Source organism: Lithobates pipiens, unplaced genomic scaffold (assembly GCF_037356315.1).
Source record: "Lithobates pipiens isolate NorthernLeopardFrog02 unplaced genomic scaffold, aLitPip1_a1.2 Scaffold_25, whole genome shotgun sequence".
NCBI classification, from domain to species: Eukaryota; Metazoa; Chordata; class Amphibia; order Anura; family Ranidae; genus Lithobates; species Lithobates pipiens.
In genome coordinates this window covers 128,667,619-128,693,494 of record NW_027507787.1, presented here as the reverse complement: position 1 = coordinate 128,693,494, position 25,876 = coordinate 128,667,619, and the positions used below count along the sequence as shown (strand labels likewise).

Below are 25,876 nucleotides of genomic sequence, written 5' to 3'. Positions count from 1 at the left end.
CCAGCCAGTAATGGTCCCTCTCCTTGATCTGAAGAATACGAGGATCCTTCCGCAGGCTTTGCAGGATCAGGGAGGCCATGCAGCGTAGGTTAGCTGAGGCATTCAGTCCGGAGTCCTCTGGGTTACTAAGGACAACATGATCCGCAGCTACCTCCTCCCAGCCACGTACAAGTCCACATGTTTCTTGGGACTGTAAATCATCCCTACAAGACTGCTGCTGCTGCTGCTGCTGCTGCTGCTGCTGATGCTGATGCTGAGTGCCAGCCTCCACCTCCATGCTGACACAATCATCCTCCTCCTCCTCTTCCTCCTCCTCATCCTTTTCCTGTGTGATGGGTGGCACAGCAGGAACACTATCTGGATAAAGGGGGCCTTGAGAGGCAAGGAAGTCCTCCTCTTCCTGCCTCTGTTCTGCCTCAAGTGCCCTGTCCATTATTCCACGCAGCGTATGCTCCAAGAGGTGGACAAGAGGTACAGTGTCACTGATGCATGCACTGTCACTGCTCACCATCCTTGTGGCCTCCTCAAACGGTGACAGGACAGTGCATGCATCCCTGATCATGCCCCACTGGCGTGGTGAGAAAAAACCAAGCTCCCCTGACCCTGTCCTGGTGCCATAGTCGCACAGGTACTCATTGATGGCCCTCTGCTGCGTGTGCAGCCGCTGCAGCATGGCCAATGTTGAGTTCCATCTGGTGGGCATCTCATATATAAGGCGGTTCTTGGGCAGGTTCAACTCCTTTTGGAGCTCAGCCAGCCGAGCACAGGCATTAAATGATCAGCGGAAATGCACACAGACTTTCCTGACCTGCTTCAGGACATTATGTAAGCCGGGGTACCTGCCCAAGAACCGCTGCACCACCAGGTTAAGGACGTGAGCTACACAGGGCACATGGGTCAGTTGTCCCTGTCGGAGGGCGGAGAGGAGGTTGGTGCCATTGTCGCAAACCACCATTCCTGGCTTAAGCTGGCCTGGCGTCAACCACCTCTCGGCCTGCCCCTGCAGAGCTGACAAAACATCCGCCCCAATGTGGCTCCTGTCCCCCAAACAAACCAGCGCAAGCACGGCATGGCATCGTTTTGGCTGCGTACTTGCGTAGCCCCTGGAACGCCTACGGAGCGCCGCTGGTTCTGAGGACAGAGCACTGGAAGAGGCCATGGAGGAAGAAGAAGAGGAGGGGGTGGAGGAGAGAGGTGTGTCACAACCAATAGTAGCATTTTGGAGGCGTGGTGGCAGAACAACCTCCAACACTACTGCACCTTGTCCTGCATCCTTCCCAGCTGCCAGAAGAGTGACCCAATGGGCCGTGAAAGACAGGTAACGTCCCTGTCTGCTGGACCATGAGTCAGTGGTAATATGCACCTTACCGCTGACCGCCCTGTCCAGCGAGGCAAGGACATTGCCTTCCACATGCCGGTAGAGAGCCGGAATCGCCTTCCGTGAGAAAAAGTGGCGTTTGGGGACCTGCCACTGAGGAATCGCACATTGTACAAACTCACGGAAGGGGGCCGAGTCTACCAACTGAAAAGGCAGCAGTTGAAGTGCTAGCAATTTAGCCAAGTTAGCATTCAACCGCTGGGCATGGGGATGGCTGGGAGTGAACTTCTTTCGCCGGTCCAGCAGCTGGGGCAGGGACATTTGCCTGCTATAATCGGACGTGGGTGTACCGCTAGCAGAGTTCCCGGAAGCACTTGGCTGTAACACACCTAATTCTACACCTTCATTCCTCTCAGAGCAGGTTTCAGAGAGGACTGAAGGTCTAGTGGGGTTGGAGATGCCAGCTGATGAGGAGCAAGGAGAGGTCCGCTTTGTTCTTTGGTGTGGGTCTTTGAGGTACGCTTGCCAACGAGCTGCATGGCAGGTCAACATATGTCTGGTCAAGCATGTGGTGCCCAATCGGCTGATGTTTTGGCCACGTGAGATACGCTTGAGACATATGTTTGCAAATAGCAGCGGTGCGATCTGATGCACTCGTCTCAAAAAAGGCCCACACCAAAGAACTTTTAGAATAACGCGCAGAGGCAGCGCTCTGCACAGGCGGAGCTCTGCGGTGTGATTCAGTCGGTGTGCTGCCACGAACCTGGCCACCGGAGGGCATCCTGCCTCGTTGGACATGTGCCTCCTCCTCCTCCTCCTCCTCCTCTCTCCTTCCAGGCACCCACGTGGAGTCAGTGCCCTCATCATCCCCTCCCTCTTCATCGCTGTAGCAAACCTGGCAGTATGCTGCAGCTTGTGGAACATGACTGCCAGATTGCTGTCCTTCTTGAGCATCCCCTCTCTCTGCGCTCACGCTACTGCCTTCCTCTAGCTGAGTGTCATCATCAGAGCCCACAAAACACTGGGCATCCTCCTGCATGTACCCAACACTGTGCTCAAAGAGTTCAGGAGACTCCTCAGGAGGACGTGGTGGGTCTAGGGTAGTGATGGACGAACGTTTCGCCCGGCGGTCGTTTCGCGGCGAATTTCCGACATTCGCGGTCCGCACGTTCGAACGCCTTTTTCCGTCGTTCGCCGCGGCGGACTTACGTGTTTAATGTATACAAGAACTTTAACCTTTGGTGACACGTTTATCATGTGATACAGGACAGCCAATTGAGACATGACAGCACATGGACACTTGGACATTCCCCCTAACCTATAAATACACCCGATCCGGTGGCCATTTTACATTCTTTCTTCTGTTACGATAGGGACAGGTTCCTGTGTGGAGTAGGGAGAGATAAACCACTAGCTATTTGGTACACAAAAGTTCTTTTCAGGACTGGTATAGGTGTTAGGTGTTGATAGGTTTGCTGTGCTGCTGATTCTTGCAGCAGCCTGAGTGTCTTTTGTTAGTTTAGAGAAAGGGAAAGGACGGTGTATGCTACAGGGACAGCCAGATTAGTCTTTCATCATCATCATCATCATCATCATCATTAGCTGTTACTATCAAGGTCCACAAAAGAGCTGTTCCAGTAACCACTAATCGTTCTCTTTTTTTGCCAATTTGTATAGGGACAGGAAGGAAGCAGTGTTGTCAGGCAGTGAGGGTAATTTTAAAGACTTGCTGTTATTATTAGTTCCACAAAGGTTCTTTTCAGGACTGGTATCAGTGGTACAGTAATAGGCTTGTACATGTATAATATTCTTTCTTCCAAATATAGAAAGGATATTATACTTGACTGCTGCCCTTCTGCTGCAGTCTGCTAAACATTCACAACTCACTTGTTCCACAAAAGTTCTTATAAGGACTGGTAACTTGGTATAGGGTGCTACGGTACATAGGCTTGAGTGCGGTACAGTCTGCTGTTCTGTAAGGACCGCTATCGGTCCACAATAGATAGGGTTGACGTGCACCACTGCTGACCGCTGCCCTATACTGCAGCAGTCCTTCAGCGGTATAGGGACTGACGTACAGTCTGCTAATCACTAACACACAACCTGCTTGTTCCACAAAAGTTCTTATAAGGACTGGTAACTTGGTATAGGGTGCTACGGTACATAGGCTTGAGTGCGGTACAGTCTGCTGTTCTGTAAGGACCGCTATCGGTCCACAATAGATAGGGTTGACGTGCACCACTGCTGACCGCTGCCCTATACTGCAGCAGTCCTTCATCGGTATAGGGACTAAGAGTTTTGTCACAGGGTCATTTAAAAAATGACAGGCAGAGGAAGAGGCAGGCCCTTCCGCAGGGGTGGTAGGGGTAGGGCAGGAGCAACAGGCTTGAGCCAAAGTGGGAAGTTGCAGAAGGTGCGTTCAATTACTTTAAAGGATGCACCAGACTTGGTTGAGTGGCTCGCTCAGCCTTACTCTTCTGCACCCTCCTCATCCTCTCGATCTGCACCCTCTTCTTCACTCTCTGCTATGTGCACCCCCAAAGACACTACCACCAACAACACGACCACCACCACCACCACCACATACCTTCCGCTTGAGTCACTGGAATTATTTTCCGATCCATATCAAGAGGACATTTCTGATGCGCAGCCACTCTTGGTATTGGATCAGGAAGAGGAGGTAGCAACAAGCGCTACTCAGCAGTCTGACGACAGTACCCAGATCAGCCCAAGGAGGAGGTTGGTCCCCGGTGTTGCTGCCTACTCCGAGATCTCTACTTATAGCGGTGGGGAAGGTGACGTTGATGATGACGTGTCTAGTGATGTCACGTGGGTGCCCACAAGAGAGGAAGAGGAGGGGAGTTCAGAGGGAGATATGGACCAGCAGATAGGGAGGAGAAGCAGCAATGACTTACATTGCACAGCAGGGACAAAGCAGACTGCAAATGTATCAGGAGCGAGTCATCGACCATGTACGGTCACATCTGGCGCTCCCAGGACACCGGCACATGGCTCCGCAGTGTGGGCTTTTTTTAACGTGTCCGCTGCTGACAATAGCGTTGCCATCTGCAATCTTTGCAGTCAACGCGTTAGTCGCGGTAAGCCCAATACTCACCTAGGGACGACCGCCTTAAGAAGGCACATGAGCAGCCATCACCGAGCCCAGTGGGAGCAACGGAACACACAAAGCCACACTGCAGGCTCTCACCGTCCAGCCTCGTCTTCTACTTCTCCTTCTCCTCTCTCCTCACAATTGTCCTCCACTCCACCTTCCATCACGCCAAGCTCACATTTTTCTGCAAAAAGGCAGGCTTCCGTGGGCCTAATGTTTGAGCGTAAAAAAATGATGACGCCGGATAACCCTCTTGCCCAACGGTTGGCGGCTGGCTTGTCAGAACTCATAGCCCGCCAACTACTGCCATATAAACTGGTGGACTCGGAGGCCTTTCGCAAATTTGTGGCCATTGGAACACCACAATGGAAGGTCCCAGGAAGGAAGTATTTCTCAGAGAAGGGCATCCCAGAGCTATATGGCCATGTTCAGCGGCAAGTGAATGTATCTCTGGCACACAGTGTCGGTGCCAAGATACATCTGACCACAGACACGTGGTCTAGCAAACACGGGCAGGGAAGGTATATCAGTTTTACTGCCCACTGGGTGAACCTTCTGACGGCCGTCAAGCATGTAACCCGTGGCACCCGTGTAGATTTGGTTTTACCGCCACGGATTGCATGCAGGCCTGACTCTTCTTCTCCTCCTCCTACTCCATCCTCCTCCCTCTCCTCCTCAGCTGCCTCCTCCTTTTCCGCTGCTAGCGTCTCTTCCGCTGCACCGCCCAAGCTCCCCAGAACCTATTCCACATGCCAGGTGAGACGTTGCCATGCCGTGCTGCGTCTGTTGTGCCTGGAAGCAAAGAGCCACACTGGCCCGGCACTCCTTTCAGCTTTGCGTTCACAGGCAGATGAGTGGCTAACACCGCTCAATTTGACAGTTGGTAAAGTGGTGTGTGACAACGGTGCCAATCTGCTTAGCGCATTGAAACAGGGCAAAATCACGCACGTGCCGTGCATGGCACACGTCTTAAACTTGGTCGTGCAGCGATTCCTTGTCAAATACCCTGGGGTCCAGGACATCTTGCGGCAGGCAAGGAAAATCTCGGCCCATTTCAGAAGATCTTACACGGCCATGGCTCGCCTTGCTGACATTCAGCGGCGACACCATCTGCCGGTCAGACGTCTTATTTGCGATTGCCCGACGCGATGGAACTCAACCTTCTATATGCTTGATAGGCTGCTCCAGCAGAAACGTGCAGTTAACGTCTACCTGTATGAACTCTGCGAAAGAAACGGTTCTGGGGAGCTGGGTTTTTTTTCACCGCGCCAGTGGCTGCTCATGCGCGACACATGCAGACTTCTGCGGCCATTTGAGGAGATCACCAAACTGGTCAGTCGCAGCCATGGCGCCATCAGTGACATGGTACCTTATGCCTTCTTTCTGGAGCGTGCATTGCGTCGTGTCATTGATCAGGCTGTGGAGGAGCAGGAGCGGGAAGATGAGGAAGTCGCAATGCTGGATGAATTCCCAGGGGGGGCTACTCTATCTGAGACAAGTCAACAACAGGAGTCTGATGAGGAGTCAGAGGAGGATGGTGCCGGGGCGGATGAGCAGGAGCAAGAAGAGCATGCTTTAAACCTTTCTGGGATCCCTGTTGTGCGAGGATGGGGAGAGGAGAATGAAGAGGACGACATTATCCTGGATGATGAGCAGGAGCCAGGCCACCACACCGCTTCCACTTTAGTGCAAATGGGGGCCTTCATGCTCCAGTGTTTTAATAGGGACCCCCGTATAAAAAGCATGAGGGTCAAGGACCAGTACTGGGTGGCAACGTACTTAGACCCCCGGTACAAACACAAAATGGCGGAAATGTTACCGCCGTCGCAGAGGGCTGTCAGAATGCAGCACTTCCAGGCCTTGCTTCGAGAAATGCTGCATTCTGCTTTTGCGTGCGCTGGCAGAGGAGCAATTCCCACTCCCAGAGAAGGATTTGCGGGTACCAATCCAACAGCGCCTGCAAGAAGAGGCCGGTTTGAAGATGTGTTGGTGACTTCGGATATGAGGTCATTCTTTCAGCCGACCCATCGACAGGTGTCATCCGGATCCAGCATCAGGGAACGCCTAGACCGTCAGGTGTCCGACTACATTGGGTTAACGGCCGATGTGGACGCTCTGAGGAGTGATGAACCCCTAGACTACTGGGTGGGCAGGCTTGACCTCTGGCCAGAGCTTGCCCAATTTGCAATCGAACTGTTGGCTTGCCCCTCATCCAGTGTCCTGTCCGAAAGGACGTTCAGCGCAGCAGGGGGGATTGTGACCGATAAGCGTACTCGCCTAGCTCACGACAGTGTTAACTACCTCACATTTCTAAAAATGAATGAGGCATGGATCTCGGAGGAATTCAACACATGTGACCAGTAGACCATGTATATGTCTATAAACTATTTTTTTAATCAAGCACACAGACCTTCTTAATTCATTTGGCTCACTTCCTTGACCCAAAAAAGCACACCGTACTATATGCCCCTACCCTCCTCTTTGAAGAGGTTGAGCGGTGTCATATTTCTACTGGGGCTGCTTATGATATCCCTGTGCTGTGCTGACTTCCTCCTGGGGGTTCTTATTATGAAGGGATCACACTATCCCTGTGCTGTGCTGACTTCCTCCTGGGGGTTCTTATTATGAGGGGATCACACCATCCCTGTGCTGTGCTGACTTCCTCCTGGGGCTGCTTACGGTGCTGCTGTCAGCGCTGTATGTCACGGTGCTGCTGTCAGCGCTGTATGTCACGGTGCTGCTGTCAGCGCTGTATGTCACGGTGCTGCTGTCAGCGCTGTATGTCACGGTGCTGCTGTCAGCGCTGTATGTCACGGTGCTGCTGTCAGCGCTGTATGTCACGGTGCTGCTGTCAGTGCTCTGTATTACGGTGCTGCTGTCAGATGCCTCTATCACGGTGCATGTGTCATTCCGGTATGTCACGCTGCTGGTGATCATCTCCTGCACCCTCTTCTTTGCCTACCCTGGTCCCTGACCTTCCCTCTCCTCCATTGCCTTCATTAGCTCCATAGTCCTGAATTGTTAGAACAATTTCCCAAATAAAATAAAAATGCTTGTAGTTATCGATCCCAAATTCACCTCATACATGTATTATGTCATTGTCCAGATGGTGGGACTACGTTTTACCCCCTAATAATTACCACGTGGCCGCAAATTCGACATGAAGGTTTGCAAAGTTCGCCTCCCATTGAAGTCAATGGGGCCCGCGGCGAACGTTCGGTTTCGCGAACGTTTGGGTCCGTTCGCATTTCGCTTTCGCGAAACGTCCCGTCGGAAGTTCGTCCATCACTAGTCTAGGGAAGGAGTCACTGATGATGACATTGAGAGGAGGGAAGACGATGCGTTGGCAGCTGCTTTGCTAGTACCCTGAGACTGGGTGAGAGAGGATGAGGAGGATGAAGAGGGCTTGGTCATCCACTCTACCAAGTCGTTGGCATGTTGCGGTTCAACATGTCCAGCTGCCGAAAAGAAGGACAAGCGTGTCCCATGGCCACGTGCTGATGACAATGCATTGCGTCCACGACCAGCACTGTTGTCTCTAGACACAGAGCCTGCTTGCCCTCTTTTATTGGCTCGCGCCTGTCTGCCTCTCCTTGCTGGCCTTCCAGACATGGTAATGGCCTGAAGGGAGTTGGGTAAAAAAGCAGTTGGGTAGTGTATATTGTGCTAGAGGCACACAACACCCACTAACTCCTGCAGATGCCTTTATTATAGAACACCAGAGATAAAGGGGTATATACAGATGTATACTGTGCTGTGCTGGAGGCACACACAACTTCCAATAACTCCTGCAGATGGCAAGTGGGCTCAAATAGAGAACAGCTATGTAGGTGGATATAGCGGTATGTACTGGGTACAGAGCACTCAGACAGCACGCACTCTCCTAACACTACTGACTGCAAGCTCTATTATAAAAGATAGATCACTAGCTATATAGTTGAGGTGAATATAGCGGTGTATACTGCGGTCAGGGCACGCAGACAATAACCACTACACAACAGCAAGATCGAAAATCGTCCGAAAACGATCGGTGTGTACTGTGTTGAAGGTACACAGAACACCCACTGCTTCAGATGCCAACACACTACACAAGGCCGCCGCGCTGGCGGCCTTATATAGTGTGGGGCGTGCACTACACAGCCTGAGCTATGATTGGCCACAGGCTTCCTGCCTGTGGCCAATCATGGCTCTCCTCGCTGCTGGCGCTGCGATTGGCCAAGCATGCGGGGTCACAGTGCATGCTTGGCCAATCATGAGCCAGCAATGCACTGCGCCATCGCAGTGCATTGTGGGCCGTGAGCGCCACACGAATTTGGCACGAACGGACCAAAATGTTCGGACTTCGCCGAGCGGACGAACAGCCAATGTTCGAGTCGAACGTATGTTTGACTCGAACACGAAGCTCATCCCTATCTGTCACTATAGGGAGAGGTTGCTGTGTGGAGCAGGGAGAGACTTCTGTGAACCAAATCGCTATTTATTAGGTCCACAAAAGTTCCTTTAAGGACTGGTATCATGGTATAGGTGTTAGGTATAGTTCAGGATATAGGTTTGAGGCAGTGCTGTGCTAATGATTGTTGCAGCAGCCTGAGTGTCTTTTGTCAGTGTAGAGAAAGGGACAGGGCGCTGTGTGCTGCAGGGACAGTCAGTGTAATCATTAGCTGTTACTATTAGGTCCACAAAAGTGCAATTCAAGTTTCCAGCAGCCTCTGTTTTGTCAGTTTATATAGGGACAGACAGGAAGCTGTGTGTGAGGCAGTGAGGGACAGTCAGTTTAATCAGTAGCTGTTACTATTAGGTCCACAAAGGTTCTTTTCAGGACTGGTATGGTAATAGGCTTGTACACGTATAATATTCTTTCTTCCAAATATAGAAAGAATATTATACTTGACTGCTGCCCTTCTGCTGCAGTCTGCTAATCATTCACAACCTACTGCAGTCTGCTATTCCATAAGGACTGGTATAGGTCCACAATATATAGGGTTGAAGTGCACTGCTGCTGACCGCTGCCCTATACTGCAGCAGTTCTTCATCAGTATAGGGACTGTCGTACAGTCTGCTAATTATTCACAACCTACTTGTTCCACAAAGGTCCTTATAAGGACTGGTAAGGTCTAGGGTGCTACAGTACATAGGGTTGAGTGAGGCACAGTCTGCTATTCCATAAGGACTGGTATAGGTCCACAATACATAGGGTTGAGGTGCACTACTGCTGACCGCTGCCCTATACTGCAGCAGTCCTTCATCAGTATAGGGACTGACGTACAGTCTGCTAATCATTCACAACCTACTTGTTCCACAAAGGTCCTTATAAGGACTGGTAAGGTCTAGGGTGCTACAGTACATAGGGTTGAGTGAGGTACAGTCTGCTATTCCATAAGGACTGGTATAGGTCCACAATACATAGGGTTGAGGTGCACTACTGCTGACCGCTGCCCTATACTGCAGCAGTCCTTCATCAGTATAGGGACTGACGTACAGTCTGCTAATCATTCACAACCTACTTGTTCCACAAAGGTCCTTATAAGGACTGGTAAGGTCTAGGGTGCTACAGTACATAGGGTTGAGTGAGGTACAGTCTGCTATTCCATAAGGACTGGTATAGGTCCACAATACATAGGGTTGAGGTGCACTACTGCTAACCGCTGCCCTATACTGCAGCAGTCCTTCATCAGTATAGGGACTGATCTACAGTCTGCTAATCATTCACAACCTACTTGTTCCACAAAGGTCCTTATAAGGACTGGTAAGGTCTAGGGTGCTACAGTACATAGGGTTGAGTGAGGTACAGTCTGCTATTCCATAAGGACTGGTATAGGTCCACAATACATAGGGTTGAGGTGCACTACTGCTGACCGCTGCCCTATACTGCAGCAGTCCTTTATCAGTATAGGGACTGAGAGTTTTGTCACAGGGTCATTTAAAAATGACAGGCAGAGGAAGAGGCAGGCCCTTCCGCAGGGGTGGTAGGGGTAGGGCAGGAGCAACGGGCTTGAGCCAAAGTGGGAAGTTGCAGAAGGTGCGTTCAATTCATTTAAAGGACGCACCAGACTTGGTTGAGTGGCTCACTCAGCCTTACTCTTCTGTACCCTCCTCATCCTCTCGATCTGCACCCTCTTCTTCACTCTCTGCTATGTGCACCCCCAAAGACACTACCACCAACAACACCACCACCACCACCACATACCTTCCGCTTGAGTCACAGGAATTATTTTCCGATCCATATCAAGACATTTCTGATGCGCAGCCACTCTTGGCATTGGATCAGGAAGAGGAGGTAGCAACAACCGCCACTCAGCAGTCTGACGACAGTACCCAGATCAGCCCATGGAGGAGGTTGGTCCCCGGTGTTGCTGCCTACTCCGAGATCTCTACTTATAGCAGTGGGGAAGGTGACGTAGATAATGACGTGTCTAGTGATGTCACGTGGGTGCCCACAAGAGAGGAAGAGGAGGGGAGTTCAGAGGGAGATATGGACCAGCAGATAGGGAGGAGAAGCAGGAATAACTTACATTGCACAGGAGGGACAATGCAGACTGCAAATGTATCAGGAGCGAGTCATCGACCATGTACGGTCACATCTGGCGCTCCCAGGACACCGACACATGGCTCCGCAGTGTGGGCCTTTTTGTAACGTGTCCGCTGCTGACAATAGCGTTGCCATCTGCAATCTTTGCAGTCAACGCATTAGTCACAGTAAGCCCAACACTCACCTAGGGACGACCGCCTTAAGAAGGCACATGAGCAGCCATCACCGAGCCCAGTGGGAGCAATGGAACACACAAAGCCACACTCCAGGCTCTCACCGTCCAGCCTCGTCTTCTACTTCTCCTTCTCCTTTCTACTCACAATTGTCCTCCACTCCACCTTCCATCACGCCAAGCTTAAGTTTTTCTGCAAAAAGGCAGGCTTCCATGGGCCTAATGTTCGAGCGTAAAAAAATGATGACGCCGGATAACCCTCTTGCCCAACGGTTGACGGCTGGCTTGTCAGAACTCATAGCCCGCCAACTACTGCCATATAAACTGGTGGACTCGGAGGCCTTTCGAAAATTTGTGGCCATTGGAACACCACAATGGAAGGTCCCAGGAGGGAAGTATTTCTCAGAGAAGGGCATCCCAGAGCTATATGGCCATGTTCAACGGCAAGTGAATGTATCTCTGGCACACAGTGTCGGTGCCAAGATACATCTGACCACAGACACGTGGTCTAGCAAACACGGGCAGGGAAGGTATATCACTTTTACTGCCCACTGTGTGAACCGTCAAGCATGTAACCCGTGGCACCCGTGCAGATTTGGTTTTACCGCCACGGATTGCATGCAGGCCTGGCTCTTCTTCTCCTCCTCCTCCTCTTACTCCATCCTCCTCCCTCTCCTCCTCGGCTGACTCCTCCTTTTCCGCTGCTAGCGTCTCTTCCGCTGTGCCGCCAAAGCTCAACAGAACCTATTCGACATGCCAGGTGAGACGTTGCCATGCCGTGCTGCGTCTGTTGTGCCTGGAAGCCAAGAGCCACACTGGCCCGGCACTCCTTTCAGCTTTGCATTCACAGGCAGATCAGTGGCTAACACCGCTCAATTTGACAGTTGGTAAAGTGGTGTGTGACAACGGTGCCAATCTGCTTAGCGCATTGAAACAGGGCAAAATCACGCACGTGCCATGCATGGCACACGTCTTAAACTTGGTCGTGCAGCGATTCGTTGTCAAATACCCTGGGGTCCAGGACATCTTGCGGCAGGCAAGGAAAATCTCTGCCCATTTCAGAAGATCTTACACGGCCATGGCTCGCCTTGCTGACATTCAGCGGCGACACAATCTGCCGGTCAGACGTCTTATTTGCGATTGCCCGACGTGATGGAACTCAACCTTCTATATGCTTGATAGGCTGCTCCAGCAGAAACGTGCAGTTAACGTCTACCTGTATGAACTCTGCGGCAGAACAGGTTCTGGGGAGCTGGGTTTTTTTTCACTGCACCAGTGGCTGCTCATGCGCGACGCATGCGGACTTCTGCAGCCATTTGAGGAGATCACCAAGCTGGTCAGTCGCAGCCATGGCGCCATCAGTGACATGGTACCTTATGCCTTCTTTATGGAGCGTGCATTGCGTCGTGTCATTGATCAAGCTGTGGAGAAGCAGGAGTGGGAAGATGAGGAAGTCGCAATGCTGGATGAATTCCCAGGGGGGGCTACTCTATCTGAGACAAGTCAACAACAGGAGTCTGAAGAGGAGTCAGAGGAGGATGGTGCCGGGGCGGATGAGGAGGAGCAAGAAGAGCATGCTTTAAACCTTTCTGGGACCCCTGTTGTTGTGCGTGGATGGGGAGAGGAGAATGAAGAGGATGACATCATCCTGGATGATGAGCAGGAGCCAGGCCACCACACCGCTTCCAGTTTAGTGCAAATGGGGGCCTTCATGCTCCAGTGTTTTAATAGGGACCCCCGTATAAAAAGCATAAGGGTCAAGGACCGGTACTGGGTGGCAACGTACTTAGACCCCCGGTACAAACACAAGATGGCGGAAATGCTACCGCCGTCACAGAGGGCTGTCAGAATGGAGCACTTCCAGGCCTTGCTTCGAGAAATGCTGCATTCTGCTTTTGTGTGCGCTGGCAGAGGAGCAATTCCCACTCCCAGACAAGAAGTTGCAGGTACCAATCCAACAGCGCCTGCAAGAAGAGGCCGGTTTGAAGATGTGTTGGTGACTTCGGATATGAGGTCATTCTTTCAGCCGACCCATCGACAGGTGTCATCCGGATCCAGCATCAGGGAACGCCTAGACCGTCAGGTGTCGGACTACATCGGGTTAACGGCCGATGTGGACGCTCTGAGGAGTGATGAACCCCTGGACTACTGGGTGGGCAGGCTTAACCTCTGGCCAGAGCTTGCCCAATTTGCCCCTCGTCCAGTGTCCTGTCCGAAAGGACGTTCAGCGCAGCAGGGGGGATCGTGACCGATAAGCGTACTCGCCTAGCTCACGACAGTGTTAACTACCTCACATTTCTAAAAATGAATGAGGCATGGATCTCGGAGGAATTCAACACATGTGACCAGTAGACCATGTATATGTCTATAAACAATTTTTTTAATCGAGCACACAGACCTTCTTTCTTCATTTGGCTCACTTCCTTGTCCAAAAAAAGCACACCGTACTATATGCCCGTACCCTCCTGTTTGAAGAGGTTGAGCGGTGTCCTATTTCTACTGGGGCTGCTTATTATGAGGGGCTCCCACCATCCCTGTGCTGTGCTGACGTCCTCCTGGGGCTGCTTATTATGAGGGGCTCCCACCATCCCTGTGCTGTGCTGACTTCCTCCTGGGGCTGTACCTCTGCTGTGCATATTATGAGGGGCTCCCACCATCCCTGTGCTATGCTCATTATGAGGGGCTCCCACCATCCCTGTGCTGTGCTGACTTCCTCCTGGGGCTGCTTATTATGAGGGGCTCCCACCATCCCTGTGCTATGCTGACATCCTCCTGGGGCTGCTTATTATGAGGGGCCCCCACCATCCCTGTGCTGTGCTGACTTCCTCCTGGGGCTGTACCTCTGCTGTGCATATTATGAGGGGCTCCCACCATCCCTGTGCTATGCTCATTATGAGGGGCTCCCACCATCCCTGTGTTATGCTCATTATGAGGGGCTCCCACCATCCCTGTGCTATGCTGACTTCCTCCTGGGGCTGCTTATTATGAGGGGCTCCCACCATCCCTGTGCTGTGCTGACTGCCTCCTGGGGCTGTACCTCTGCTGTGCATATTATGAGGGGCTCCCACCATCCCTGTGCTATGCTCACTATGAGGGGCTCCCACCATCCCTGTGCTATGCTCATTATGAGGGGCTCCCACCATCCCGGTGCTATGCTGACTTCCTCCTGGGGCTGCTTACTGTTCAGGTGTCAGTGCTCTCTATCACGGTGCTGGTGTCAGATCACTCTATCACGGTGCAGGTGTCATTGCTGTATGTCACGCTGCTGATGTCAGTGCTCTCTGTCATGGTGCTGCTGTCAGTGCTGTATATCACGGTGCTGGTGTGAGTGCTTTATGTCACGCTGCTGATGTCAGTGCTCTCTATCACGGTGCTGGTGTCAGATCACTCTATCATGGTGCAGGTGTCATTGCTGTATGTCACGCTGCTGATGTCAGTGCTCTCTGTCATGGTGCTGCTGTCAGTGCTGTATATCACGGTGCTGGTGTGAGTGCTCTATGTCTCGCTGCTGATGTCAGTGCTCTCTATTACGGTGCTGGTGTCAGATCACTCTATCACGGTGCAGGTGTCATTGCTGTATGTCACGCTGCTGATGTCAGTGCTCTCTGTCACTGTGCTGCTGTCAGTGCTGTATATCACGGTGCTGGTGTGAGTGCTCTATGTCTCGCTGCTGATGTCAGTGCTCTCTATTACCGTGCTGGTGTCAGATCACTCTATCACGGTGCAGGTGTCATTGCTGTATGTAACGCTGCTGGTGATCATCTCCTGCACCCTCTTCTTTGCCTACCCTGGTCCCTGACCTTCCCTCTCCTCCATTGCCTTCATGCGCTCCACAGTCCTGAATTGTCACAACAATTTCCCATATAAAAAAAGAATGCTTGTAGTTGTCGATCCCAGATTCACCTCATACATGTGTTATGTCATTGGCCATGTGGTGGGACTATGTTTGCACAGCTATTAATTATTTTTTGGCTGCAAATTTGACCTGTAGGTTTGCAAAGTTCGCCTCCCATTGAAGTCAATGGGGCCCGCCGTGAACGTTACGGTTCGCGAACTATCGGCCGCGTTCGTGAAACGTCCAGTCGGAAGTTCGTCCATCACTATTCTTTAGCATGGAACATACAGTATCTCACAAAATTGAGTACAGCCCTCATATTTGTGTAAACATTTTATTATATCTATTCATGTGACAACACTGAAGAAATTACACTTTGCTACAATTTAAACAGCTTGTATAATGGTGTAAATTTGCTGTCCCCTCAAAATAACTCACACAGACATTAATGTCTAAACTGCTGGCAACAAAGGTGAGTACACCACTAAGTGAAAATGTCCAAATTGGGCCTAAAGTGTCAATATTTTGTGTGGCCACCATTATTTTCCAGCACTGCCTTAACCCTCTTAGGCATGGAGTTCACCAGAGCGTCACAGGTTGCCACTGGAGTCCTCTTCCACTCCTCCATGATGACATCACCGAGCTGGTGGATGTTAGAGACTGTGCGCCCCTCCACCTTCCATTTGAGGATGCCTCACAGAAGCTCAATAGGGTTTAGGTCTGGAGACATGCTTGGCCAGTTCATCACCTTTACCTTCAGCTTCTTTAGCAAGGCAGTGGTTGTCTTGGAGGTGTGTTTGGGGTTGTTATCATGTTGGAATACTGCCCTGCGGCCCAGTCTCTGAAGGGAGGGGATCATGCTCTGCTTCAGTAAATCACAGTACATGTTGAGATTTATGTTCCCTCAATAAACTGTAGTTTCACAGTGTCGGCAGCACTCGTGCAGCCCCAGACCATGATGCTCACACCACTATGCTTGACTGTAGGCAAGACACACTGGTCTTTTTACTCCTCACCTGGTTGCCGCCACACATGCTTGACACCATCTAAACCAAATAAGTTTATCTTGGTCTCATCAGACCACAGGACATGGTTCCAATAATCCATGTCCTTAGTCTGCTTGTCTTCATCAAACTTTGGTCTTTCTTGTGCATCATCTTTAGAAGAGGCTTCCTTCTGCGACAACAGCCATGCAGACCAGTTTGATGCAGTGTGTGGCATATGGTTTGAGCACTGACAGGCTGACCCCCCATCCCTTCAACCTCTGCAGCACTCATACATCTTTCCCAAAGACAACCTCTGGATATGACGCTGAGTACATGCACTCATCTTCTTTGGTCAATCATGGCAAGGCCTGTTCTGAGTGAAACCTGTCCTGTTAAACCGATGTATGGTGAGAGTTCTTTGCCATGAGGGTTCATGCTGAGCTTCCAGTGACCAGTATGAGAGCATGAGAGTGATAACACCAAATTTAACACACCTGCTCCCCATTCACACCTGAGAACTTGTAACACTAACAAGTCACATGACACTGGGGAGGGAAAATGACTAATTGGGCCCAATTTGGACATTTTCGCTTAGGGGTGTACTCACTTTTGTTGCCAGCAGTTTAGACATTAATGGTTGTGTGTTGAGTTATTTTGAGGGGACAGCAAATTTACACTGTTAGGCCTAGGGTTGCCACCTGTCCAGGATTCACCTGGACAGTTCGGGTTTGGAATCATGCGTCCAGGTTTCAGACTACCTGAAACCCGGACACATGATTCAGACTGGACTATGGCTTCCCAGCAGGGTTGCTGACTGCAGTTGTCTAAGCCAAGAGTGTCACACTCTCTTTCACAGTGCCCAAAGTCAGCACTAACAGTCCATCTGCCCCCCCCCTCCCACACACAAACACGTGAGTTGGTGGGAAATTTGAAGCCCAGCAGCCACAGATACATCTTGATGAGAGGTGCTGACTGCCAAGGGGTGAGTGAGCTCACCATTCATCCCTGTCTATGACTGAAGTCTCACCCCCCCCTTCTCTCTTCTGCCTCTGAGTACACCAAGGTAAATCGGGGTTCTCAGAAGCACCCCTTACATCAGAGTTCCCCTTTACATAGGAGTCCACAGTGTTCCCCCTTACATCAGAGTTCTCTCCGTACATCAGAGTTCTCAGTGTTCCCCCTTAAATCCGGGTTTCCAAAGCATCCCTTATGTCAGAGTCTCCGGATTTCCCCCTTACAGTGTAAGGGAACTCTGCGAGTTCAGATGTAAAATGGGAACTCTGTGGACTCTGATGTAAAGGGGGACTCTTGTGATTAACGTCATATGATTTACCACAAAATCTATGTACATTTCATACTATAAAAAAATTGCTGTGCACCACGTTCGGGTTTGACCTTAAGAAAAGGTGGCAACCCTAGTTAGGCCTCATGTACACTGCTGCTGGTAAACGGACGTTGGGCATTTTTTTCAACTGCTCCTGAACTCTCCGCTATGTTACCTTATCAATACATGTACACAGGGTCATTTATAGTCGTTTCTAGGCAGTTGTGTTTAGAGGCTTTTTTTGGAACCCCAAAAAAATTGAAGCTGTGTTTATAAGCATTTCAAATGCCAAATGCGGCTAAACATGGCTGGACGCGGTAACTCGCATTTAGCCGCGCTTCGTTTACCAATGTTTTTCATTTTTGCCTATTTTGAAAAAAACATTTTTTTTTAAACGCTTCTAGACGCAAACTCTGTTAATGGTTTCAAAAAACAGTTACTGTCACGTGTCCTCAACCAAATTGTCAGACCATCAAATGGCTGGTGTCATAACTGATCACATGTGCAGCACCATGGCAGTTGCAGATCAAACAGAAGCAGCTTCCTTGGCTGTGAAGGATAGGAGGGTTTGAAGAGGAGTTCCGCCCACCCCTTTAAAAATTAAAAGTCAGCAGCTACACATACTGTAGCTGCTGACATTTAACTTTAGGACACTTACTGTCCTGGAGTCCAGCAATGTCGGCACCGCAGCTGATGTTTCCATTCTTCACAGCTGGGTCCCTACTACCTATGTGTGAAGCGTGCTGCACTCTATCACTGGCCCGGCAGAAGGGGAGAGAGAAGGAGGGGGTAATAAACAGGTATCCCCCCCCCCAAAAGGTGTTAAATGTGGCAGCGGGGGTGGGGGGAATCAGATAAGCGGAAATTCCGCTTTAATTCCACTTTGAGGGCCAGTTCACACCACATGCAGTCCAGCATGTTTTTTTTTCTGCATTAAAAATGCATGCAAAGTAGGTTATATGGTTTTTAATGGCATAGTTCACACCAGTGTGGTCAGTTCCAGTGTGTTTCAGTTCGGCTGGATTCAAACCTATGCAGTTTTATTGTTTTTTGCATTTTGCAGATTTGCACTACAGTCCATTTATCATGGTTTCCTATGGAACATGTTCTGTGGTGCAAATCCGCAAAAAGCACTAAAACTGCATAAGTGTGAATCCAGCCTTCCAGAAGAAAAAGTAGAATTTTTTTTTACTGCACTGGACTATACTGGAACATGGTAAAACACATAAAAAATGCACCAGAACTCACCTAAATGCACTAAAAATGCACTGTAACACACGTCCTTATTTAAGGTTAAGAAAATAGAGGTGGAAAAAAATGCACTTGACTGCATCAAAAACACACCAAAAATGCATAAAAAATGCACTAGAATGCATCAAAAACACGACAAAAATGCGCATGTAGAAAAGCATCCGGAATGTATCTGGACAGCGTTTCTATGCTGTGAACCGGTCCTAAGGGCTGGTTCACACCACACGCAGTCCAGTGTATTTTTCATTTTTTTGCATGAAAAATGCATGGATAGTAGGATTTGTCAGTGCCTAAAAATAGAGAGCAACTGAACATGCGTAGAGCAGGGTAAGACAGTGTGTTACTGAATTTTAAACAGTATAGACCTTATTAATGTTTTACTGTTTTACAGTGGCCCCTCAAAGCTACTCATCAAAAAATATATACTGGCCCTTTAAGTGTGTGTGTGGGACGCTGGACACACAGGTGTATGTGAAGCATGACATGTTTGCATCACGTGATTGCAAACAAGAAGCTCTATTGGCTTCCTTTAGAACAGGGTTGCCCAGCCAGTGGCCCGCGGAGCCCTCTGATGTGGCCCGCAACCTCCTGCTCTGGGATAGAATTGAAAGAATACTGTTATTAAAGGCTGGTTTATTGCTAAAATCACAGTACATATATGGGCATATCTTTTCTGCAGTGGTTACTGGGCTGCTTTCAAACTGATCCGCAGGTGCACTGAGCCATAGACTTCTATTATTACCTGCGAGTTTGGTGAGCTTTCTGAAAGTGCACCACACCTGCAGAATATAATAGAAGTCTATGGCTCACTGCAGGAAAGCCAAAGGTACACTGCGTTGCACAAGTGTAAACCGCAGCACATCAGCATGAAAGCAGCCTTGGACCCCTTTCACATGGTCAGTCCTACAGCCCAACCAACTGGACCCTCCATTCTCCTCTAAGTATTGGCAGACATAAACCGACTTGTGTTCTCCTTCCAATACGATCCGCTAAAAAGTATCGTGGGTTGCGTCTGTGTCCGCTCTGCAAATGCAGAATGGACACGGACATGCCATCCACCCGCTCCGCTCATTGTGGCCCGCGACCAGTTACCGCTCAAGTGGCCCTCGCGCTTCAAAAGGTTGGGCACCCCTGCTTTAGAAAGTCCTCGGGGGAAAGGGCTCTGCGCCCTGAACACTATAGCATTGCTCCCTGCTGTGGATAGTGATTGGCGGGTCCCGCGCTGTCACTTCCGGCTTCTCTGACTCATCCCAGCCAGTCTGAAGGTAATAGCTGTGAGAGCTGTGACTATGGGGGGGGGGGGTGAGGGGGGACATTTGAGGTTTGAGGGGGGGCATCTGATGTGAATGGGGACTCTGATGGGGACATCTAGTGTAAAGGGGGACTCTGATGGGGACATCTAATGTAAAGGGGGACTCTGATGGGGACATCTGATGTGAAGGGGGACTCTGACTGGGATATCTAATGTAAAGGAGGACACTGATGGGGACATCTAATGTAAAGGGGGACTCTGATGGGGACATCTGATGTAAAGGGGGACTCTGATAGGGACATCTAATGTAAAGAGGGACTCTGATTGGGACATTGGCGGCACAGTGGTGTAGTGGTTAGCACTCTACGAACGAGTGCGGGAGTACCAAGATGGCCGTGATGGAACGTCACTTCAGTTGCATTTTTTGATAGATAGCAGTAAAAAAAGGTCGCTGGTTTGAATCCCAACCACGACACCACCTGCCTGGAGTTTGCATGTTCTCCCTGTGCCTGTGTGGGTTTCCTCCGGGTACTCCAGTTTCCTCCCACACTCCAAAGACATGCAGGTAGGTTAATTGGCTTCTGTCCAAAATTGGCCCTAATATATGAATGGGGACCTTGGATTGTGGGCTCCTTGAGGGTAGAGACTGATGTGAATGTGAAATGTACAGGGATAGGAACAATTGTAGACACTCACTCAGGATGGACTGGTGTCTTTATTCAACCTTACTAACTATGTAACTATCTGATGTGAAGGAGGACTCTGATGGTGGCATCTATTGTAAAGGGGGATTCTGATGGGGACACCTGATTTATAGGGGGACTCTGATGAGGACACCTGATGTATAGGGGGGTGCTAAGGGAGGCACCTTCTGTAAAGGGGTACTCTGATTGGGACATCTGATGTAAAAGAGGGCTCTGATGAGGACACCTTATGTTAAGTGGTTTTATTTTATTTTACTTGAAATGTGGATGCATATAATGGGCACAGTGAGGTTAAAATTGATGGGCACAGTGAGGCTGCATATGACAATTTTATCTAGCAGTAATGATACATAATCACCTGATAAATGGCTATTTACAGTCCTGCATTACCAACAGTTGAATCTTTCAGTTTGTTTGCACACCCCCCAAAAATTTTTTGGCACCAGCCGCCACTCTTTTCCACTTTAAGTTAAAGCGGTTCTTCACCCTAAAGGGGAAGTTCCGCTAGTATTATCCCTCCCCCCCTCCGGTGCCACAATCGGCACCTTTCGGGGGGGAGGGGGGTGCAGTTACCTGGATAATCCAGGTAACTGCACCCACTTCCGGCCAGACCGCTGCATGGCTCCGCCCACCGCCGCATGGCTCCGCCCCCCCCCCCCCCCCGTTGTGTTCTGGGAAACACACAGTTCCCAGAGACACAGCGGGGAACCAGCGCAGCGCGACTCGCGCATGCGCAGTAGGGAACCGGGCAGTGAAGCCCTCTTGCTTCACTTCCCGATTCCCTGACAGAGGATGGCGGCGGTGGCTGCAGCGAGACGAGCGATCGCTCGTCATCTGCCGCCGACATCGCTGGAACCTGGGACAGGTAAGTGTGATATTATTAAATGTCAGTAGCTGCAATATTAGTAGCTGCTGGCTTTTAATATTTTTTTTTTTGTGCAGCTCCTCTTTAATATTAACGGCAGTTTTTTTTTTTCTTAAAAAAAATAACAAACATATCATACTTACCTGCTCTGTGCAGTGGTTTTGCACAGAGTAGCCCTGATCCTCCTCCTCTTAGGTCCCCTGTCAGTGTTCTGTCAGAATACCGCTACCCATCAGAAATTGCAACCGAAGTGACGTTCTGTCGCGGCCATATTGGCACACCCGCACTTGTCCGCAGTAAGCCTACAGTCAGAAAGCAGCAAGCGGACATCTTTTTACACCCACTAGAGTCTTGCATTTCATACTTTTTTTTTTCAGTAAACTCTGCTTATATAGTGAAATACAGGATTTGGAAGTCTGTGACACTGTTTTGATGTTGAATTTTAAAACCATGATATCACAGATTTGCTAATCTGAAAGAACACCGCTGATTTTAAAATTCAACATCAAAACAGTTTGACAGATTTCAAAATGATTTCACTATATAAGCTCAGTTTACTGGTAAAAATAAGTGTGAAATGCAAGACTCTGATGAGTGTAAAAAGATGTCCGCTTGCCGCCTTCTCACGGTAGGCTTACTACGAACGAGTGCGGGAGTACCAAGATGGCCGTGATGGAACGTCACTTCAGTTGCATTTTTTGATAGATAGCAGCTTGCTATGGGGGCTCCCAAGCCGCTGCTCTGTCTGTCCATTCACACCCATTTCTCCTCATTGACTCACTGGCTGTGATTGACACAATGTCTCAGCCAATGAGGAGGGAGAGAACTGTGAGAGATACTGCTCTCATGCACATCTTATGTACATCGCTGAATTGGGATGGGGCTCAGGTAAGTATAAAGGGGGGCTAGTGCAAACAGAAGGTTTATTACCTTCATACATAGAATGAAGGTAACTGCTTTACTACTTCCCTACAAGGCCAATTCTGACATTTCTCTCCTACATGTAAAAATCATAATTTTTTGGTAGAAAGTTACTTAGAACCCCCAAACATTGTTTATTTTTTTTAGCAGAGGCCCTAGAGAATAAAATGGTTGGTGTTACAATTTTTTATGTCACACAGTACTATTGTTGTACCTGTTGATGAACTTTAGCTAACCCAAACACGGTGTAATACTGAATTTTTTGGGTTCCCACAAATAGTACTTTTTTGGTGGTATTTGATCACCTCTGCAGTTTTTATTTTTGCTAAACAAACGAAAAAAGACCGAAATTTTTGAAAAAAAAAGTTTTTCTTTGTTTCGGTTATAAAATTTTGTTTTCTCCTTCACTGATGGGGACTGATGAGGGGGCTCTGATGGCAATTACGAGGAGGCACTGATATGTAGAACTGATGGGCACTGATAGGCACCAATAGGTGGCACTGATATGCAGCACTGATAGGTGGCACTGATGGACACTGACAGGCTGCTGTGATGGGCACCGACAGGCGGCTGTGATGGGCACTGATAGGCGGTACTGATTGGTACTGACAGGTGGCAATGATGGGCAGCACTGATGATGAGACAATGACAGGTTTTACTGATTGGCACTGTGATGGGCACTGACTGGCACTGTGGTGGGCACTAATTGGCACTGATATGGGCACTGATTGGCACTGTCAGCCTTTTTTTCTGGGCCACTGACTAGCAGCTTATGGACACCTTTTAGCAGCTGTGGTGGCACATCTGATGGGGCTGTGCTGATTAGCTCTCTCTGTTAGCGCGTACCGAGGAATGCACTTCCTGGTTCACGCGATGATCAGCTGTGATTGGTCACAGATGATCACATGGTAAGAAGCCTCTGTCAGCGGCTTCTTATCATGATCAGAGATGCGGCGTGTCAGACTGACATCCTAGTCCTAGGGGAAGATCTTCATCTCCACAAGTAAGTATCAAGTTTCTGTAACTGGGGAAAACAGGATTTGCATGCTGGAGAAGATCAAGTAGAAGAAGTAGCAGTGAAGCGGTGGATGTAGATTGACGTTCTGTGACTGGGGAACACAGGACTTTGATACAAAGGAGAAGGTCAATGTAACGTGAAGAAGCCGAAGCTGGAGGAAGTAGTGTAGCATGCTGTGTGACCGGGGAGCACAGCATAGACAGAAGCGGACAGGCTGGGAACAGTAGTTCCATCGTTTGTCCTGTGCCAAGTTATCAGGAACTTCCAGAGACTATGAGGCTGTTTAACTCAGTGAGCCATGGAAGATAGGCGGTATAGGACTTTGGCTCGCTGATAGGTAACAGGAAAACCACATCAGTCGAACAAAGGGGAATTATTCAGAGTTATTCTTCTTGTTTACAAAGTAAGTGAGTAGCAGATCTTCAGTCAGATATGCCAAGTAACAGAAGAAGCAATAGTCTGCAGTGAGGATTCTACGGGGGAAAATCCACTTACTAGGCCAAGGCCATGGATGATACCCTACAAAGTGAAATCTCTATGGGCATCTCATATCCCCCTTTTTTTGCTTTGTTTTCCGACAATAAAAGAAGGGAAACTAAATCATTGACTTTAATGTAACATGGTGAATGGGAGGTTGGCAGCAGGGTGATTGGCGGATTGCTATAACAAACTCAGCAGCCCTTACAAGGCTACACAATAGTGCATTTTGAGATTGCGGGCAGATATGCAGCGATTCTGCCTCAATCCCAAAATACCAAGTGTGAATGGAGCCTGAGTTACATAGGAGGTCTGGTGCTAAAATGATTGCTCTCACTCTGATAGTCACAGCGATACCTCACATGTGTGGTGCAATCGCTGTTATGTATGTATGTATGTATGGACTTTTATTTTATTTTTCGTTTTGTTTAACTTTTTTTTTTTTTTTCTTTTTTTACGCTATCTTTTTAATTTTTTTTAATCACTTTTATTGCTATCACAATGGATGAACAACACCCCGTGTGATAGCATGGGCAGTGACAGGTCCTCCTTACTAAGAAATTTGGGGTTCTCTATTCTACCCTTAACGTGACTGTACAGTCTCATTTTTTTATTTTTTTAAATTACATAGTTACATAGTTAGTAAGGTTGAATAAAGACACCAGTCCATCCAGTTCAACCTGAGTGTCTACAATTGTCCCTATCCCTGTACATTGCACACTCACATCAGTCCCTACCCTCAAGGAGCCCACAATCCAAGGTCCCCATTCATATACTAGGGCCAATTTTGGACAGAAGCCAATTAGCCTACCCGCATGTCTTTGGAGTGTGGGAGAAAACCGGAGTACCCGGAGGAAACCCAGGCAGGTACAGGAAGAACATGCAAACTCCAAGCAGGTAGTGTCCTGGTTGGGATTTGAACCAGTAACCCTTCTTACTGCTAGGTGAGAGTGCTACCCACTACACCCCTGTGCCGCCCACAGAAACTTGTTATATTTACCTGCCCTGTGCCCAGTTGCACAGAGTGGCCAGCGTCATCCTCTTCTTGGGTCCCTCTTCTGTAATTCTGGTTCCTCCCTCCTGTTTAAAGCCCCCACAGCAAGTAATTTGCTTTGGGCACACCCGAGCCGAGTCAAGGGATGTTTAAATTCCTTGTAATGGTAATAAAAGCGACACCATTTTTTTTTTAAACTGTGTAAAAATCTAAAATAAAATGGTAAAATGAAATAAGAATTTTTGTTTTTTAAATGCGCTCCGTCCCAACGAGCTTGCGTACAGAAGCAAACGCATACGTGAGTAGCGCCCGCATATGAAAACATGTGGGATATCGCCGTGATCGGTAGAGCGAGAGTAATAATTCTAGCCCTAGGCCTCCTCTGTAACTCAAAACATGCAACCTGTAGAATTTTTTAAACATCGCCTATGGAGATTTTTAAGGGTAAAAGTTTGTCGCCATTCCACAAGCGGGCGGAAATTTGAAGCGTGACATGTTGGGTATTAATTTACTCGGCATAACATTATCTTTCACAGCACTGTTGTCTTATTTTTTAATTCAAAATTTTTTATTTTTTCCCAAAAAAAGTGCGTGTGTAAGACCGCTGCGCAAATACAGTGTGACAAAGTATTGCAACGACCGCCATTTTATTCTCTAGGGTGTTAGAATTTTTTTTATAATGTTTGGGGGTTTTAAGTAATTTTCTAGCAAAAAAAACTTTTTAACTTGTAAACAGCAAATCTCAGAGGCTTGGTCCTTAACCACTTTCAGACCGGACCATTTTGCTGGCTTAAGACCAGACCACTTTTTGCGATTCGGCACTGCGTCGCTTTAACTGACAATTGCGCAGTAATGTGATGTGGCTCCCAAACAAAATCGACTTCCTTTTTTCCCACAAATAGAGATTTCTTTTGGTGGTATTTGATCACCTCTGCGATTTTTTTTTTTTGCGCTATAAACAAAAATAGAGCAACAATTTTGAAAAAAACGCATAATTTTTTACTTTTTGTTATAATAAATATCCCCCTAAAATATATAAAAAAACATTTTTTTCCCTCAGTTTAGGCCGATACGTATTCTTCTACATATTTTTGGTAAAAAAAATCGCAATAAGTGAT

General features: G+C 48.9%; 1 long non-coding RNA gene across 1 annotated transcript in view; it reads left to right on the top strand.

Annotated features, from left to right (window-relative positions):
- Window positions 1–23,196: 23,196 nt before the first annotated feature.
- Window positions 23,197–25,876, top strand: part of LOC143930507 (uncharacterized) — a 35,041-nt gene continuing 32,361 nt past the window's right edge. Inside the window, exon 1 of the long non-coding RNA XR_013262785.1 lies at window positions 23,197–23,272. This is a non-coding gene — a long non-coding RNA (uncharacterized LOC143930507). The remainder of the gene's footprint in view (window positions 23,273–25,876) is intronic.